Consider the following 16,968-nt stretch of genomic DNA (forward strand, 5'->3'; position numbering starts at 1 on the left):
TGCTTCAAGTTAAGGGAAATAAGCGGTATGTCCTTGTTTATCAATAGAGGGAGGTAGCATTTTAAAAAGTATCTAATCAGCAATGGGAAAACCATAGAAAGTCACTGTTCCTCTAAGCCGGCTCACAGCACAGCCTCTCCCAGCTCTGGCCTACAATTGCAAGTACTGCCAGTCATCTAGTACCATGGAAAAAATTCTCATCTAATAACAGCTCATATCACCAGGAAAGCCCCACTACCTAAACCCAGTGTAACCAGACCCACTCAAGGGCTGTGGTGGGTATGAGTAACTTCCAAATTTTACACTGATTATTGAGCACATCACAGTTTTGCCCAAGAGTCACTACGCAACAGCCAGCAACTTTGGTGCTCTCAGACAACGGTGCCACAGGACCATCACCGTAGGTTGTGCGGAGGCTGCAGGGCACAAGGTGGGCACGCCTCGTGCGGCTCCTTCTGCAACGTGCACATGAAGGTCACTGGGCAAACGGCCAATGTCCACCCCTAAATTCAGCCTGTCTTCAGGCAACGGACCACAAATGCGCATTGTCCTGACGTGGGAATGTGGGAGGGCTGCCTGGTGCCTCACTCAGCTGGACCCACACGAGTGCTCTCTCATCACTTATTTCCAAATTGGTGGGCAGAGAGAAGATTGCAGGTTTGCGCCTACAGTTGCTTAGGCTATAGATGCAGTTTAGGATTAGTATTGCACATTGCCATGCTAGCATCCAGCTTACACAGACATTTGGAGGAGAGTGAGAGGATACAAGTTAATTGTACACGATCATCACGGCAGATGGAAAAGCAGGTCTGCATACTACGGAGAGCTGCTGATCAGGTTTTAGGAGGAGCTCACCTACTCTCCATCAACAGACACAGCAGTCTTGAATGACATTGTGGTGAACAGACCTTTTTACGCAGATATTTTCCCCTTACTAGAGCAATCAGCGCTTCTCTCCTCTTTCCTCCAGTTGCATTGCTTTAACATGGGTTGCACTCAAAAACCACTGGCAAGTGAGAACTGACGCTGAACGGGGAGAGCTGCTTTCAGTGCGCCATTCACTGGTTACCTGACAGCCCTCTTTGGGCAGCAGTGCTACGCGTGGTTTGAGTCGTGGCTCTGCGAGAGACTGCCTTTACATCACAGCCAGAGACAGCTGAAGCATCAGCGATTTGATTATTCCTCTGGGCTGATGAGGCCAAAATTTGCTTAGCTTTAGGAAATGGAACAAGGCCTAAATCTTCTCCCAAGTGTTGGTCTAATGATGGATGAAATTGTTTTCCTTCATTTTCTTTGCTAAAACTAAGCCAGAGTTGCATGTTTCAACAGATGTTGCCCTGTGTAGGCTGAAACATGTTGGTAGAGCATAACTACATACGTTTAAACCCAGACATGTATAGCGAATCTTTACAGGGGCTTCACACATCCAAAATAAACACAGTGTGTTCCCAAGTTGCACCCTGGGAACCTTCAGGCGGGAAGTGGTGGGGGATCTCCCACACTTGGCCAGCTGACATGCTGGCATGCGTGTCCTTGCCAGTGCTTCTTTTGCCATAGGACATTCCTATGCTGTGAGTTACTGGGGAAAAATTTGGGCTTTCTAAACCCTCTGAAAAACAGTTTTTTAACTGTTGCACTGGGGAGTAAATGTGATGGGAAAACAAAACTCCATTTCCCCAAGACTATTACTAGATATAAACAGATAAAATAAGGCCATAGCTTTCAGATGGCACGGGCATTCCAAAACTGGGACAGGATTTTTAAATAGGATGCTGTTGCTTAGCCCTCGTGAGAAGCCTGGCTGCAAGAGAGGCAGTGAAATTAGCTGGGTGTCATGTTCTCTCGAAAACCAAGACTCCTGCTTCCCAGGTGAATATTTGCACAAGGACCATAAAACCCAGAAGACCGATTTCCCCCAGTGCAGTCAGGTATAACTCCACACAATTTAGTAGCATTGTTTTGCTGAAGATAGGTTTGACTACAGCCCCAAATTTGAGAGAGAAAGATACCATCCTTTAGGCAACTAAACAAATCATAGAATAATTTTGGTTAGAAGGGACGCCTGGGTATCATCAGCCCTCTGCTTCAAGCACATCACAAATGAAAAAAATAGATGACGATATTTCACCAGGCACTCAAGTATGAAGTATCAGCAACATACAGAAATCCCTTCTGGGGCTGGACGGGCTAGCTGAGAGGTTTCAGTATTCCCCACTGAAACACACGTGGTTGTAATTCCCGTACAGCACGGAGTATGTGCTGGTGCTGTCTGTGAGGAGCCGGCATTCTTCTCCCCAGCTCCCAGCGACTGCTCTCCATGAACGTGCCACTGTCGCAGCCCTGACCAGTGCAGGGGACAGTAATGCAGTTTCATATTACGAGGACACTGGCTGCTTTGGACATGCTAACAACAACAGTGGCAGGAGCTCATCACCAAGGCACCACAACTTTTAGGACCAGGAGCTCCTGACCTAACTAATTCAAGAAGCTGCTCGTTGCAGATCTAGTACTCTCAGACATCTCAAGACCATCTCTTTAAAGCATATCTATCCTTTTCTAGACTCTTCCCTTACTAAAAACATTTTTACTGCCCATTTCCTTCATCTGCCTCTGGATTCCCCAGAACAGAGCTGATTTATTCCAACTCTTTCTCCTCTTCTTCAAGACAGCTTACGCTATTTGACAAAATCAACAGAAAAGAGCACCAAAATATGCTCTGCCCTTTTCTCTGCTGATTACTATATTGGGCAGCTCTGTTTTAAACTGAATACCTGAGAAGCGAATAGAAATATTTTAGAAACACGTAACACACACACACACACACACACACTTAAGCTGGCTGGTGGCTGTCTATGGCTAAGTATGGGAAAGCTTCAGTCATATGTGCAAGCAAGGACGAAGCAGACAAGCAACAAAGGGGCTCTTGCGACCTTGTCAAAATTCATTAAAATGCATTAGCATGCACAGACTAACTTCTGTTTGGGAATACCTGGGAAACAAAGGCAGGCCCTCCGATTTGGGGAATATCCAATTATGAGTTCTCCATTATCTCAGGTTTGCTTTTAGAAGTGAGAATGCCGTGACCCCAGCACTACTATCCTCTCAAAAGCAACAGGCTGTCTTTCTGGGAAAGACCCAAGTTACAAACGAGTATCGCTGCTAGCTTGCAATGGCAGTATAACAAGAATAAATAATAACTGTTTACCCTGCTCCGTCCAAGGAAGCTATACAGCTGCAGTTACAAACACTAATTTGTCACACGCTACCTCTTTGCACAGAACCGATGCCCTACGTGTGGGCAGAGCGCTCCGCGGGCTTCTCTTGTGCAAGTAAGAAAAGGCGGACATGGCAAGCGAAACTAGTCCTCAGCTGCACCCTCTCCTAGACGGAGCTCTCTGAAGTTGCCCGCTTGGGTGACTTTTGGCGTCAGGCTCTTTCCAAACTCAGGAGGCGGTGCTGGCCTTGAGTAACTTACTATTTCCCAACGAAGGGAGAAAGGAAGGCTGAAGTGGCAAAAACTGAAGCAGAGAGATCAAATTGTTAATAAATATACCCTGTGGTGGTTCCACTGGATTTTAATAACCAACTAAATGGGCACCTCTGAACTGGCTCCCTGCCTCGGTGTCACTCAGCCTTCCTCCTTTCTTTAATACATCAGCTGTCCTCAGTTGCCACTCCGGCTCTCCGCGTGAGCCAGGCTGCCCCATGGCACTGCTGCCAGCCCCTGTTAATTCTCCACCCGTCACTTGCTCCTTCGCCTGCACGGTCAGTATCTGGGAAGAAAGAGCTACCGTGGCCCGCTCGGGAGAGCCTCGTTTCTCCAGCCTCGCAACGATCCCCCTTCTGCCAGAAATAAGCCAAATTTAACCAGAGATTCCTATTTAGATCAACGTAATGCAGAAACGAGAGAGAGGAAAAACGTTAGGCAAGGTATTTCTGTGCCTCTTCCTGGCTTCTGCAGCCTGTCAGAGATTCAAGCCTTGATTTACAGCAACCGCAGGGTGCTGATTATTGATCTGCAACACCCCACCCCACTCACTGCCATTGAGAGATCCAACCTACAGCAGCGATTCCCACACCTACGCAGCTTCTTCAAGCGAGAACCGAGCCCGATAGGATGCTGCCATTTTGAACCGATGTCTGTAGAGTCTGCCGCGTTCTCCTTCAGCGGCTAGTCCACCTCCCCCTGTCTCCAGCGTGCACCATCATCGCTGGAGACTCTCTTGATTTAATGGCATGAAATCTACGGATCCATGCCCGGGATATCCAGAATGGGAGTCAGATAACCTTCTCTCGCTGGGAATCTCAAGACCTTTGTAACTCTTGGGAAATCCCAGGTGTTGGCTTTTCTGTTTGCTTGACTGAAGAAAAGAGAGAAATGATGGTAAAAGGAGAGGGGGCAGGTGGGGAAAATTTCAGTCGCACCACAGATACTGGAATTTGCTAGTGCTGTGGCACCGCTTTGCACAAAGCCTTTCAGAGCAAGGCACCAGTGCCTCAGAAACCTGGGGAATCCAGGTCACCAACAGGCTGCTAGGATCTGGCATATCTGAATTATTTTGACAGAGAGAGCATGTTTAATTTTTGGTGGAAGGCCTGAGCAACCCACCAGCCTGAAATGAGTAGAAGTCTTTTTTCCAGTATTTTGTCAAGGTATATTGCAAACTCTTTTTTTTTCCCTCTGCAAAGTACAGAACCTGAGTCTAAGTTTTGCTCAACTGAGCTGACCAGAGAATCTATCACTCTCTGTCTCTTTCAAACACTAGACGCTGCCAAAACTGGAAGTATGTATTTGCCAGAGGCAAACTGTTTGCAGCATTCAGCGATCAAGCCTTCAGTCTCTGTGGCTTCAACAAGCTTCAGCGAGAGCTATCTGCCCATCAGCCCAAAATGTTTCTATCTGTTCTGACAAAAACAGTCATGTAATGAGAAAATGAAACTGGCAATTTTCCATATAAAGCAAGAAAACTTCACAAATTTTTCTCTTGTGCCTTAAATACACAATTTGGAAAGGTCTGTGCTCTCTATCGCTCATTTACCCACACTCTAGACAGATTTTTTTTGTCCTACTAATCTTTGAGGACAGTTCATGAAAAAGAGGTGAGAATTTAACTGTGTGTTTCAAGGCTGGAAAGGGGACTTGATATATTACCTCTTAAATGGCAGCACTTACTTGCAGCCCTGCTTGAACTATCAGACGTGCTGCTTTTGGTAGCAGGCTGGCTTGCACATGAGCAACAAAACCCAAATGCTCATGGGCAAAGATCCCACTTAACTACAGCAGAACCTGGCACTGCATTAAGTGCATTTAGCACATCTGCAAGTTTCCATTCGTGCATGCTGGCTGCAGTCTGGTAACAGAAACTCACATTACATATCTGAATCCAAGAAAAAATGCCTCCTGCTGACCAGTGAGTAGCCAAAGCAGTCCATCAGGCTACAAGGAGAACTCAAGGAGGCTTGAGCAATTAAAACTACCATTCACTTTCTCCATACTAAGATTAAACATAAGCTAAAATCACATTCTTCGTACTGCTTTAGGCTGTTTGACCCTTCTGATTTCAAGCAATTTCAGCATGGATGGAAGTAGAGTTGTCATTTCACATTTCAGGAGAGAGATCACATTGCGATTCCAAGCTACCAAAGACATGTTTCACTCTGCTTAAAAATAGCAATACCCCAACTCCTCAGCTAAAGAGTACCAGAGTAAAGTCTGCTTTGGGGTCTGTTGGGTATTTGTAGGCTGGAAAGGTGGCAGATCCATTTGTAACGAGGTGTGGTAGTGGAGAAAGGATTATGAATAGAGAAAATTTACAGGGTGGATTTCCTTCTATTCATCACGGTCATGGAAACACGCAACTGGAAGGGAGGATGTAGGAAGAGGAACCAGGGATCTAAGCAGTCATTTTAACCATGAAAGGACATTGGTTATTAGCTAGCTTGTATGCATTATGTGGATTATTTTTACCTGGAACTACAGCTCCTCCCAATTTATAGCTTACAGTGGCAATATGAAATCTGCCATCTTTAAAACAAGTATATTAACATAGATTGGAAGTTGCTACGTAGGCTATGCACATTTAAAATGCCTCCTAAACACCACTGCTACATTTGTAGAATTTGATGTCCCATCAGTACAACAAACATCAGTTGACTTGACAGGAGCGTGCTGTGATCCTTTGCCCCATTACTGTCACCACTCATTGTGATCTTCCTCAGTTATTCCCCCAGTAAATCAGGAACCTCAAGCTGTGTTAAAAGAGAAAGAAGAAAACAAGGCGTGTGCTTTCCCTTAATACAGATGGCAACGCTCCCCGTTGTGAGTGCAAAAATATAGGAACTACCCAGGCAGTTGCTCCCATGCCTGTATACATCACCCGGACCTGGGCTGACAGACACACCTCGTGTACGTCACTAGAGCCCATGGCAAGAGGTTTTGCTTGCTTGCGCTGTCGCTCTGGAGCTACGATCAGTTCCCCTTCCCTGTTACATTGCTGCAGTACAACAGGTCTCTTGTGTGACTGTTGAATATATATGAACTTTTAAATGGTGCCTGCCGACCTGGCACTTTCTTTCCTCTACGTGGCCTTCTTCCCCAAGTCACCATGCAGCGTAGGAAGTAATCCTGGCTGCAAATACTCAGAACTGCACCATTTAGCTGGTAAGCACAAAAATCCAAAACATCATGACTATACAAAACCGGAAAGATGTGATGTTACAATAAGCTTAAACCACAAAAACTAACAGGAAATTGAACCTGGACTACCAAGAGCCTAAGGTATTAGGGTTTTTTTTCTAAATCTTAACCAAAAATTAAAGGGAAGGAAATACTACAAATATTATTTTCTCATACCGATTTGTGTGCATGCAGTTATGCTCATAATGACAGAAATACATGTGATCTGTATCCTGCTTTAAACTGGAACATCCTACAGGCTGCACAGCAGCAAGTTTGTGAACAAGGTTTTTCTAATTACCCTTGTGTAAAATTACAGGCAACATCACTAATGTCCATGTGAAGATACCAATGTAGGATCACATAGCCAAGAATGTACCTATTTTGCCATCCCACACAAGCCAGCCGCATGCGAGAGACCAAGTAATATTCACTGTAAAGAAAAAAGGAAAAAAACCCCTACTTTTCAGGTCAGACAGAATTACCAATCTCATTTAGAAGGCACCAACAGAGATCTGCCCTATCAAAACAAATGTTCAGAGCCTTCCCATCTTGTCTTTCCTTAGCAATTCATCTGCTTTCGATATTACCAGCACTGTTAAAATGGAAATTTTTCCAGAAGAAAAATTGCTGTTGACAAATGGATCTGGAGGAACAGGACTACTGCTCGCTCCTGTGTTGTACTGCTAGCAGGAGATCTCTGTACAGATGCCTCTTAATTAGTCATCTGAAGACTTACAGCAATCACGTCACGCATATTGTTTGGCTGTAACTTCCACATTCCATTTAATGACAAGTGTTATTAACTAGACAGCTGAAGACAGAACAAGTTCTCTGCCTCTCCGTTTTTAAGCTGTAGTACAAAAGCATTTCTTTCATATCTGGCCATAAATCAAGATCAATCTTAGACTCAACGCCTTTCCATCAGTATTACCTCATCTTACCTCAGTTTTAATACCAGCAGTATTGTTTTATCTCTTTTTTTATAGTCCATTAATTTCAAAGTCCTATGGAACACTTCGCAGTAATTTTGTAGACTACATTAATTTCTCACGGCAATAGCTAGGCTGGAGAATTGCAGATCTTCTCCACTGAGCAAAAAGTGATGGTTTTGCTACTTGGGTCTACTGGGATTTGAAAGACACTTTTCTCTCTTCTTTTTCAGCCCCTAACACTGGCACAGTTATGCAATGACCACAAGTTAACAGGAGCGAAGTATAAAAACCAGGCTGTATACGTTCCTAAATTATGAGGTAGGTTTACCATTTACCAGATAAACAGATAAAACCCAGCCAGCCTGACACTTCTTTTCTGCTACATATTGCATTATTTTTTAAAATCCCGGAAGACTTACTCCTGCAGTTTTATCAAACTACAGGTTTCGTTTTGTCAAAAGGTATGGTTGGGGAATTAACAGCCTGGAGGCAAAGCCTTCAATTAGGTCAAACCTGCGGCCAAAAAGCTCTCAAACTCTCAGATCAATAAGAAACAATGGGATTTTAGTCTGATAAAAAGGCATTTCTGTTTCAACAGCCGAAGTACTCACTCCCCCGAAGACTAATAGCTCCAACCTCACCTGTGTGGCTGCACCCGAACGCTAACACTGTGCAGCCTTACGTCCGACTGCTGAGTGGCCTTCTGCTTACTTTCTGTATTGGAAAGCAATGCATTACTGCATCCAGAGCTCCTCTTTAGGCTTGGCAGGGGACGAAACATTTAAAAGAGCAGTTTGAAGTTTCTCCTAAGCGGTAGCAGAAACTGGAGCACAACTCTAAGAAGGATGCAAAAAACGGGCAAGGAAAGGAAACATCCTGAACGGCTCCTCTCCTGCACGTTCATCCAGGGCCTTTGTTAGCCTCCTGGATATTCCTCTGCCTTTCAAAAAATGAAACAATAAACAGGATATTGATTAATACAGAACCATAAAACCAAGCCTCACTTAGGGTAAAAAAATCATGACTCTAGTGAGTGTCTCACTGAATGTGGATGTAGAGAGAAGTCTTGATAGAGCCAGAAGCAGAACGGTTTTGTAAAGCAGGAGTCTGGTAGCGAACATTTAATTTGTTTCTGACTACTCCATTTTATCCTACCACTTTCATCTTTACCTACGCAGCAGCTCCACTATTCTCAGCGTGCGTTAACTGGAATAGGAACACGGTTCATTGGCAACATGTTATTTGTAGGCTTCCTTCCTCCTGGACCAGCGTGCAGCTCTGGCTCCTACAACACACACTCTTTGCACAGTATCTGTTACTTACCCAGGGACCTTTAAAGGGTTTCTGCAAAACAGTGATACTAAAAACCCCAAACCAAACACAGACCATTGCCCCACCCCTGTATAAAGCTGTTGAAATCCTGGCCTCAGTGAAATAAATATTTTGGGACACTGACTTAAGCAGGGATGGGATTTCACTCTTTGCTCTTTCATTATTATGCACTCAAGGAGTGAATCAAAAATACAGAGGATTTGGAGAAATTCTCTCCAGCAGAAAACGCAATGCTTAAGTTACTTGGTTTTTAACCAGAGGACCTCTCGACTTGCTATAGATACCAGTTCCCCTCTGTCCTAGAAGCAATGTTAATCACACATTCATCACTGCAAATTGACAACATAAATGCTGACTTGTGCAAACAATGTTAGAGAAAATGGTGTTCTTGCTGCAGAAGTGAATTACACAGCCTTTCAAGCTTTCTACACTCCTCAGTTTTATGTAAACTCTAATTTCCAAGCCTTTGTTCTGCCTTTAAAGGTCACACAGTTGAAAGCTATGAAGCATAGCATGTGTTCCCACTGATATTAAAATACTGTTTACTAAATCATGCATATAAATATAAAGAAGAAACTGTTTGCAACCTACTGCGTTAATAAGAGATGATTTATCAGACAACACGGTTCCAAGTATCAACATGTGGAATGTAAAAATCTGATCTTAATCACGCAACGTGATTTTTTTTGGTTGTTTTTTGAAGTAAAGTCTCCACACACTGCCATGCAATCACACTAACTTCTGATGACACCATATTTGACTGATTAAACTCTTAATCTTGCCAATGCTTAACTTCAGGAATACAAGCGGTCTTTTTAGATTCGAGCATATGATTGCACATTTGCAAGATCAGGATTTCATTTGCATATTCAAATTGCAAAACTGCATCTTCCCTTTGTCTGTGTTAGGCCAACTATAGCGCTCCAAATGCTAAACAACCACTGTAGAGTTGGACAGTATTTTTAGCATCTCTATGGTGCACTTCTATCTTTAGCTGCTGTGTTCACAAACAATCCCACAGGACACTGCATAGCTAACATAGCTCGGGCTCTTCACCACATTCAACTTTTCTCCCAAAACACGGTGAAAGCAGAAACAGGCCAGTTCAGGACCTGCCAAAGTTTCCTTAGATGCATTGTCCTGAAACAGAACTATATCAAAGTACTAAAACACTAAAACATCAGAGCATTCTGCTCTGGAGTGGCGATGGAGGTTGCTGTGACTTCCTCCGGGGAAAATACAGCTCTGCACTCCGAGTTTGCACTGTGCAGATAAATCAAGGAGGACAGTGAAGGATTTCTGCACGTTGTTTCCTAGCAGGATGTGCCCATGGGTTCATGGCAAATTTCTGGTCAAAGCTTAACCCTGCAAGAGAAGTTAATAATTGAACTTGCCAAATCATCACAATTTCTAAATCCAACTGCGTCTTGTTTTTACAAAGAGGCATATTAAACCAGTGAGCCATTTTATTAGACTCATGCTCATGTAGCAAAAACATGTGTTAGCTCTTGAGTGCCAAGTATCATCCTGGAGGGTTACCAATCCCTGTTACAGATTTTGTAGCCAGACTGCAGTTATCTGTCATAACAGAGGAGGTAGTTTTGAATACACAGAATGAAGCATCCTGCTCGGTTCGGGAATACTTTACGTGGTCCTGGTCTCTTTCTTTGTAAAAATCTAGGAAGGAGATGTACTGCGGCGGGGGGGGGAGAGCTTGAAACTTACGGTTGACTGGCGTGGGACTATCTCATGGAAGCTACCTGGATGGCTGGGGCATGGCCCCAAGCTTGCTCCTTCATTCCCTAGAGGAACTTCTGAAAATGGCTGCAGCACCACTAGTTCCAACACACAGCTATAGCAGCTGGGTCAAGTCTCAGTGCATAGGAAACATTTTTAGAGTCATCTGTATGAGGTGTTTCAAAACTACAGGTTTACCACAAAGAGAGAAAAAACTCATCATGGGAATGGCAGTATTAATCAGATGATTGACCTCTGAAGCTTCGAATCTGAAATGCTTTCCACACTGAGCTGGAGCTGCATATGGAGACAATAGCCTCCGATATCTTGATTTAGAGAGGAAGTACTGATGGAATCCCATATATCCTGTTAATGGGGAAGGGAAGGGAATTATGTAAAGGAACTATTTTTTTCATTAAGTGCCTTAGCTGAGGTTTGCAGATCAGCCTAGACACTTGGCTCCAATTTAATTTCAAGGGGACAAGATAACCTGAAAACCCTCAGAAAACCTTAGACCTTGTGAGTGCTTCACACATGGGCTCCTCATTTCCCCATTTACACTTATCTTCTCTCCCATTACTGCATGCTATCAAACAGGCTGTTATTAAAATGCTTTAAATGATAATGGGACTTTCCAAACAAACTGTGTTCATTAGCTTCCCCTATCCTACCACAGGTATGGCCATATGTCTGGGAGGTGTGAGAACTGGGGCAACAGCATCAGGGCTAGGAAGGTGTCCCTTGGCTCCGCAGCAGCACCAGAGCAAGGCCGAGATGCAAAGGAGGCAGTGGCCAGGCAGCAGCACATACTGTGCACTTCATCTACAATACACATCTGCAGTTTTTCTTTTTTTTTTTTGTCAGAGTTATTTTTTCCTTTTAAGCATAGCACGTGTTCAATCAAGAATATCACAGTTATTCATTCGAACTGTTCACATTATGTAACATGAGCATCAGGTTAAGGAGAAAAATAAATAAAAAAAATGCAGGTACTGTGTTTTTTCTGAGTCCTTTCTTACAGGACTTAATTTTTAAATGAGTACAGGCTTACCCTCTGTGGTGGGTTGACCCTGGCTGGACACCAGGTGCCCCCCAAAGCTGCTCTATCACTCCCCTCCTCAGCTGGACAAGGGAGAGAAAATATAACAAAAGGCTTGTGGGTCGAGATAAGGACGGGGAGATCACTCAGCAATTACTGTCACAGGCAAAAACCAGACTCGATCTGGGGAAATTAGCTTAATTTATTACCAATCAAATCAGAGTAGGGTAATGAGAAATAAAAACTAAATCTTATAACACCTTCCCCCCACCCCTCCCATCCTCCTGGACTCAACTTCACTCCTGATTTTCTCTATGTCCTCCCCCCCAGCAGCGCAGGGGGATGGGGAATGGGGGTTGGGGTCAGTTCATCACACGTTGTCTCTGCCGCTCCTTCCTCCTCAGGGGGAGGACTCCTCACTCTTCCCCTGCTCCAGCATGGGGCCCCTTCCCACGGGAGACAGTCCTCCACAAACTTCCCCAATGTGGGTCCTTCCCATGGGCTGCAGTCCTTCAGGCACAGACTGCTCCAGCGTGGGTCCCCCACAGGGTCACAAGTCCTGCCAGAAAACCTGCTCCAGCGTGGGCTCCTCTCTCCACGGGACCACAGGTCCTGCCAGGACCCTGCTCCAGCACAGGCTTCCCACGGGGTCACAGCCTCCTTCAGGCATCCACCTGCTCCAGCGTGGGGATAACGGGCTGCAGGTGGAGATCTGCTCCACCGTGGACCTCCCTGGGCTGCAGGGGGACAGCCTGCCTCACCATGGTCTTCCCCACGGGCTGCAGGGGAATCTCTGCTCCGGCGCCTGGAGCATCTCCTCCCCCTCCTTCTTCACTGACCTGGGGGTCTGCAGGGTTGTTTCTCTCACATCTTCTCACTCCCCTCTCTGGCTGCAGTTTCTGTGCTGCACCAACTTTTTTTCTCCTTCTTAAATATGTTAGCCCAGAGGCACTACCACTGTCGCTGATGGGCTTGGCCTTGGCCAGTGGTGGGTCTGTCTTGCAGCCGGCTGGCATCAGCTCTGTTGGACATGGGGGAAGCTTCCAGCAGCTTCTCACAGGAGCTACCCCTGCACCCACCCCACTACCGAAACCTTGCCACACAAACCCAATACACCCTCCACCCCAGATGCGAGACTGACATCCTGGGGTATGGTCCTCATCCTACTAAGGGCTCCTCAAGTGAAAACCGTGGGTTTCAAGACTTGGCCTTTACTAAGAAACAATGGTATTACAGGAAAACTCACTGCATACTTTCAAACATCAACAGTAAATTACTCTTCCATTTTCTAATACAGACACAATGTCTGGAGTTGAGCAAACACATTCTTGAAAGGTCAGAACACTTAAACTGTATGTACCTAGTTTAGGATGAAAAAGAACTGTTGTTGCCTTTTAGTTATGACATTTCAGTTTACCCACAAGAATTACACTACTTCCCCTAAAAGTTTTCAAGCCCAAGAACGTACTTTTCTCTCAGTGTTGGAAAGTGAAGGTAGAACTCTTTTTTTGTATTAAGTCATCACAGCTGTCACTGAGTCCAGTGATTTGCCAAGAATACAGCCATTTCTCCCCAAAGGGCTTCAGCCACCAGCAGACACACGCGTGGGGACGCCCTGTTTGCCTTGGAGGAGAAAGAGCTGGAGGAACCCGACTTGCCCAAATAGCAGCCGATGGCGAATTGCTGCCCAGGCAAGCCACGTGTGACCATTCGCACCAAACTTTGCAAACCTGAAAGAACTATGAAATCTCCTAAAATACAGAGCTGGAGGGCGGGTAGCTCTTCATTTTTTCTGAAAGAATGGGAGGAACTTCCTCTTTCAGTTACAGTTACACGGTCTAGTGAGGATATAACTGCTGTAACGATCAGGAAACAACTGTCATGTCCGGATGGCACTACGGAGCATTAGTGGGGAACTGCAAGGACCTTGCAAACTGGGAACAAAAGTTTGGATTTGCTGGAAGTGCCCTGATCTGTCACTAAACCCAGTGTTGTGTCCACCTTCAAGTTTCAGGGCGTTACGGGAACTGAAGGAGCACCAGTTTGACCCTAGCCTAAAGACATGAAGTTCACTTCATTTCAACAGAGCTGCTTGAGATCACTTCATCACTTTACACCGTAATCCTTCCCTGGGGCTCAGACATCCCAAAGCCAAAGCTGTGCTGCGCTAGCTCGGGGACTAATTAGCGTGGGTGAGCACTGTGTTAATGCGACCCACCGCGCTGGGCCACACTGGGACCTCAGCAGGACATTGCATGAGCTGTGCCCAGGTAGTCTTAGCAATCTCAAGCTGAACTGCACCAAGAGAAAGTCCCCTTAGCTTATTCAGTGGCAGTGAACAGGGACATCTTAGGCGTGGCAAGATGACTGTCCTCTATAAGAAATGACAGCCTCTCAGGTGGAAGTTGCTGAACTCCAGCTGAGAAGCGCTGACTGACTGCAAATGCAATGGAGATTGAAACAGGTCAGCCACTAAAAAGTGGTTAAGGGTAACCATTTTATTTCATATTGGCACAGAGGCTGTCGGGTCCTGCTTTGTAGAAGGGAATGCAGCTTCTTCAAATGGACTAACTTGAGCACTTCCAAGCGCTTATTGCAGCTGCAACCTCTCACCTCCGATCCTTACCGCTATGCAAACCTCCTGCCAGCTTAGCTTTGGTCCTTGACGGTATTTCCAGCATGCATCGTGAGCTTCAATACGCATTTCACAAGTCTCCCTTTCCCAAGTTCCTAACAGAAAGCCAACTTCTCTTCTGAACCAAATTTTCAGTGGAGTCCCTCCTCGTGCCCACCAACGCCACTGATAGCGCACCGTGGTGCCACGCATACCCAGCCCAGTACACCTCATCCTACCGATGTGGTTGCTTTGGAGGAAGAGAGCTCCAGTTCTTCAAAACAAACCTATTTCCTATTGAAGTTGCTTGTGGGGACTGCAAAGAAACTGTACCTGGTTTCCTGTGCTTCAGTCACTAGATTTGCCAGATGTGATGTAGGAAATGGGCAGGAAACGTCAAGCTTACGTATCACAGCAATTCTTCCCCATCCCTCCATGCCACATCTGAGCAGCACAGCAAGACCTGACCTTGCACTTTTTAGTGCAGCCTTTCTTACACAAATGTTTGAGTCAGATCTGGAGCAAAAAAAACAAATAAAAAGACAAACACATTGCCTAATTTTATTTTTTTTTAATGAAAAAGGCTGACACACTGCTTCATACCTATTTGTACTCAAATCTAAAACAAACTGCGCATTTTTAACTGCATGAATTTTGTAAGATCAGCAAAAATAAAAAAAAACCTCAGCCTATTTTTTATTCCTTCTGGTACCAGTGTAAAGACTGTTAGAGAACTGATATTCCTGGAGCTCTGTACAGACGTGAGAGGTGCTGATGCACAAAAAAAATGGCCTATGATTAAGCACATGAGTTAGGAGGTTTCAGCTGTTATATTTCTCCCTCTCCCTTTTACAGTCATCTTAATTTTGCTTCCATTAAAAAATCCAAGGCAGAAAACCAACAAAGACCTAGTTCATCACCTTGCTTCTTTGCACAATTATTTGGGCAATGGATGTAAAATAGTACTTTTCTAACCTGGCAGCATTTTATATTCACTTTATCCAGGTGTAAATGACAGCATAAGGAGTAAGAAAGTGGAATCAGATATAGCATGTATTTCTCTAATAAAACTACCCTTCTTTTCCTCTTGAACACCTTAAGTTGAAATACAATTTTCCTCTTTTGTTTCCCCATTAATTATATATGAACAGGGAAAGATAAATGTCAAGTGTATCTTTAAAGGAAAAATGCACCACAATTTATCACTCCTCCAATTAAAAAAAAAAAAAAAAAAATCTCCTTCTTCCTGGATTAGTCCTTTCTTTTTACAATAGTTGTCTTACCTTTTTGTAGTTTCTATTTACTGCCAAGAAAACATGCCTTACTGTATCACTGGAGAATATACAGGTCCTAACTGATAATCCAGTGTCTTCCAGATCATGCCATTTGTACTGCTGATCATTTTTGAAAAAACAAGTCTGTATTACATTTGGTCACGACCAATTAAGAATTAATGCACAATACTGAACCCAATTTGAAGTACTTTGTGTTAGTACACAACAAGATACCAAAAATAGCGCATGTGAGAAACGAGGTGACATTGGGGTAGACTTTTGGTTTAAGGAAGTTTTTTCTCCAGCAGCACAATGCGTGTTCCCTTACATGGCATTTCCTGATTTTTGCAAGACAAATCTGTTCTGTAACAAAGACAGACACTAGGCAGAAGTGTCAATATGAGTAACTCCCTGAAAATAAACTTTGCTCATTTACGATACAGCGTTTCTAATGTGAGACATGAAACTGAACTGCGGGGAAGGACTTATTGGGCTGCCTGCAAGAGAGCTGCACCGACGGCAAAGCGCAAGGCCCGATTCCTCAACCCGGCGAAGCAAACGTGATTCCGAGCAAGAACTGCAGCGCGAGCCTATTGGACGCCGTGTCACTACGTTTGTTCACCAAGCGGTTGTGCAAGACGAGATTTTGCTCGTCGATAAGTACCTCCTGCCGCCAGGGTGGCACGGGTGGCACGGCACCCGGCAGGACGGGGCTCTGCCAGGAGGGTGCCTCTGGCAGCTCTTGCAAAACGCCTCTGAAAACCACCAGCTCATCGGGACTGCCCATTTAATTATGCTAAAACGGAGCTGCGACAGGATTCCTAGACAGCTCTTGCATTGCCATGGTCTGGATCTCTCATTGCCACGTACTACTTTTGGGTTTCTGAAAGAGGTTGAACCCTCTTTTTCCCCTAAAACGTGTAGAAGCTTATGGATTGAATGGGAGGCAAGGAGAATTAACTTCAAGTATATTTCCTTTACTTGCTAATGGTTTGTGCTTAACTCTAAGGGTAATCCAAGAACAAGGAGGAATTTTTGTTACCTCTTAAAGATGTGTTTATCTCCATATGAGAAAGCAGCAGCTACGTTCCTGGCTTCTGAAGCACCCGGCTGTCAAACAACTGAATACTTTTAATAGAAACCCGGTCCATTAATGAGCTGAACCATCACATAGTCACACGAGAACACCAAACCACCCCAGGAAGAGCTGCTGTCTTTCCACGCTGAACAAAAAGCTATTTAGAGTAGGAGAAAAATAATGCAACCTCTAATGCTGTTTTGCCTCCCTCTCCGACACATCTGCACACAACTTTCCCTTTTAAAGAAGCAAAACTTGCCTTTTTCTATGCTCACTTGTTCCG

At 44.7% G+C, this 16,968-nt stretch overlaps 1 protein-coding gene across 2 annotated transcripts in view; it reads right to left on the reverse strand.

Moving 5' to 3' along the window:
- Positions 1-16,968, reverse strand: part of MAMLD1 (mastermind like domain containing 1) — an 85,230-nt gene that overhangs the window by 36,088 nt on the left and 32,174 nt on the right. The gene's annotated exons all lie outside the window — the stretch shown is intronic.

Source organism: Haliaeetus albicilla, chromosome 23, assembly GCF_947461875.1.
Source record: "Haliaeetus albicilla chromosome 23, bHalAlb1.1, whole genome shotgun sequence".
Taxonomy (NCBI): domain Eukaryota; kingdom Metazoa; phylum Chordata; class Aves; order Accipitriformes; family Accipitridae; genus Haliaeetus; species Haliaeetus albicilla.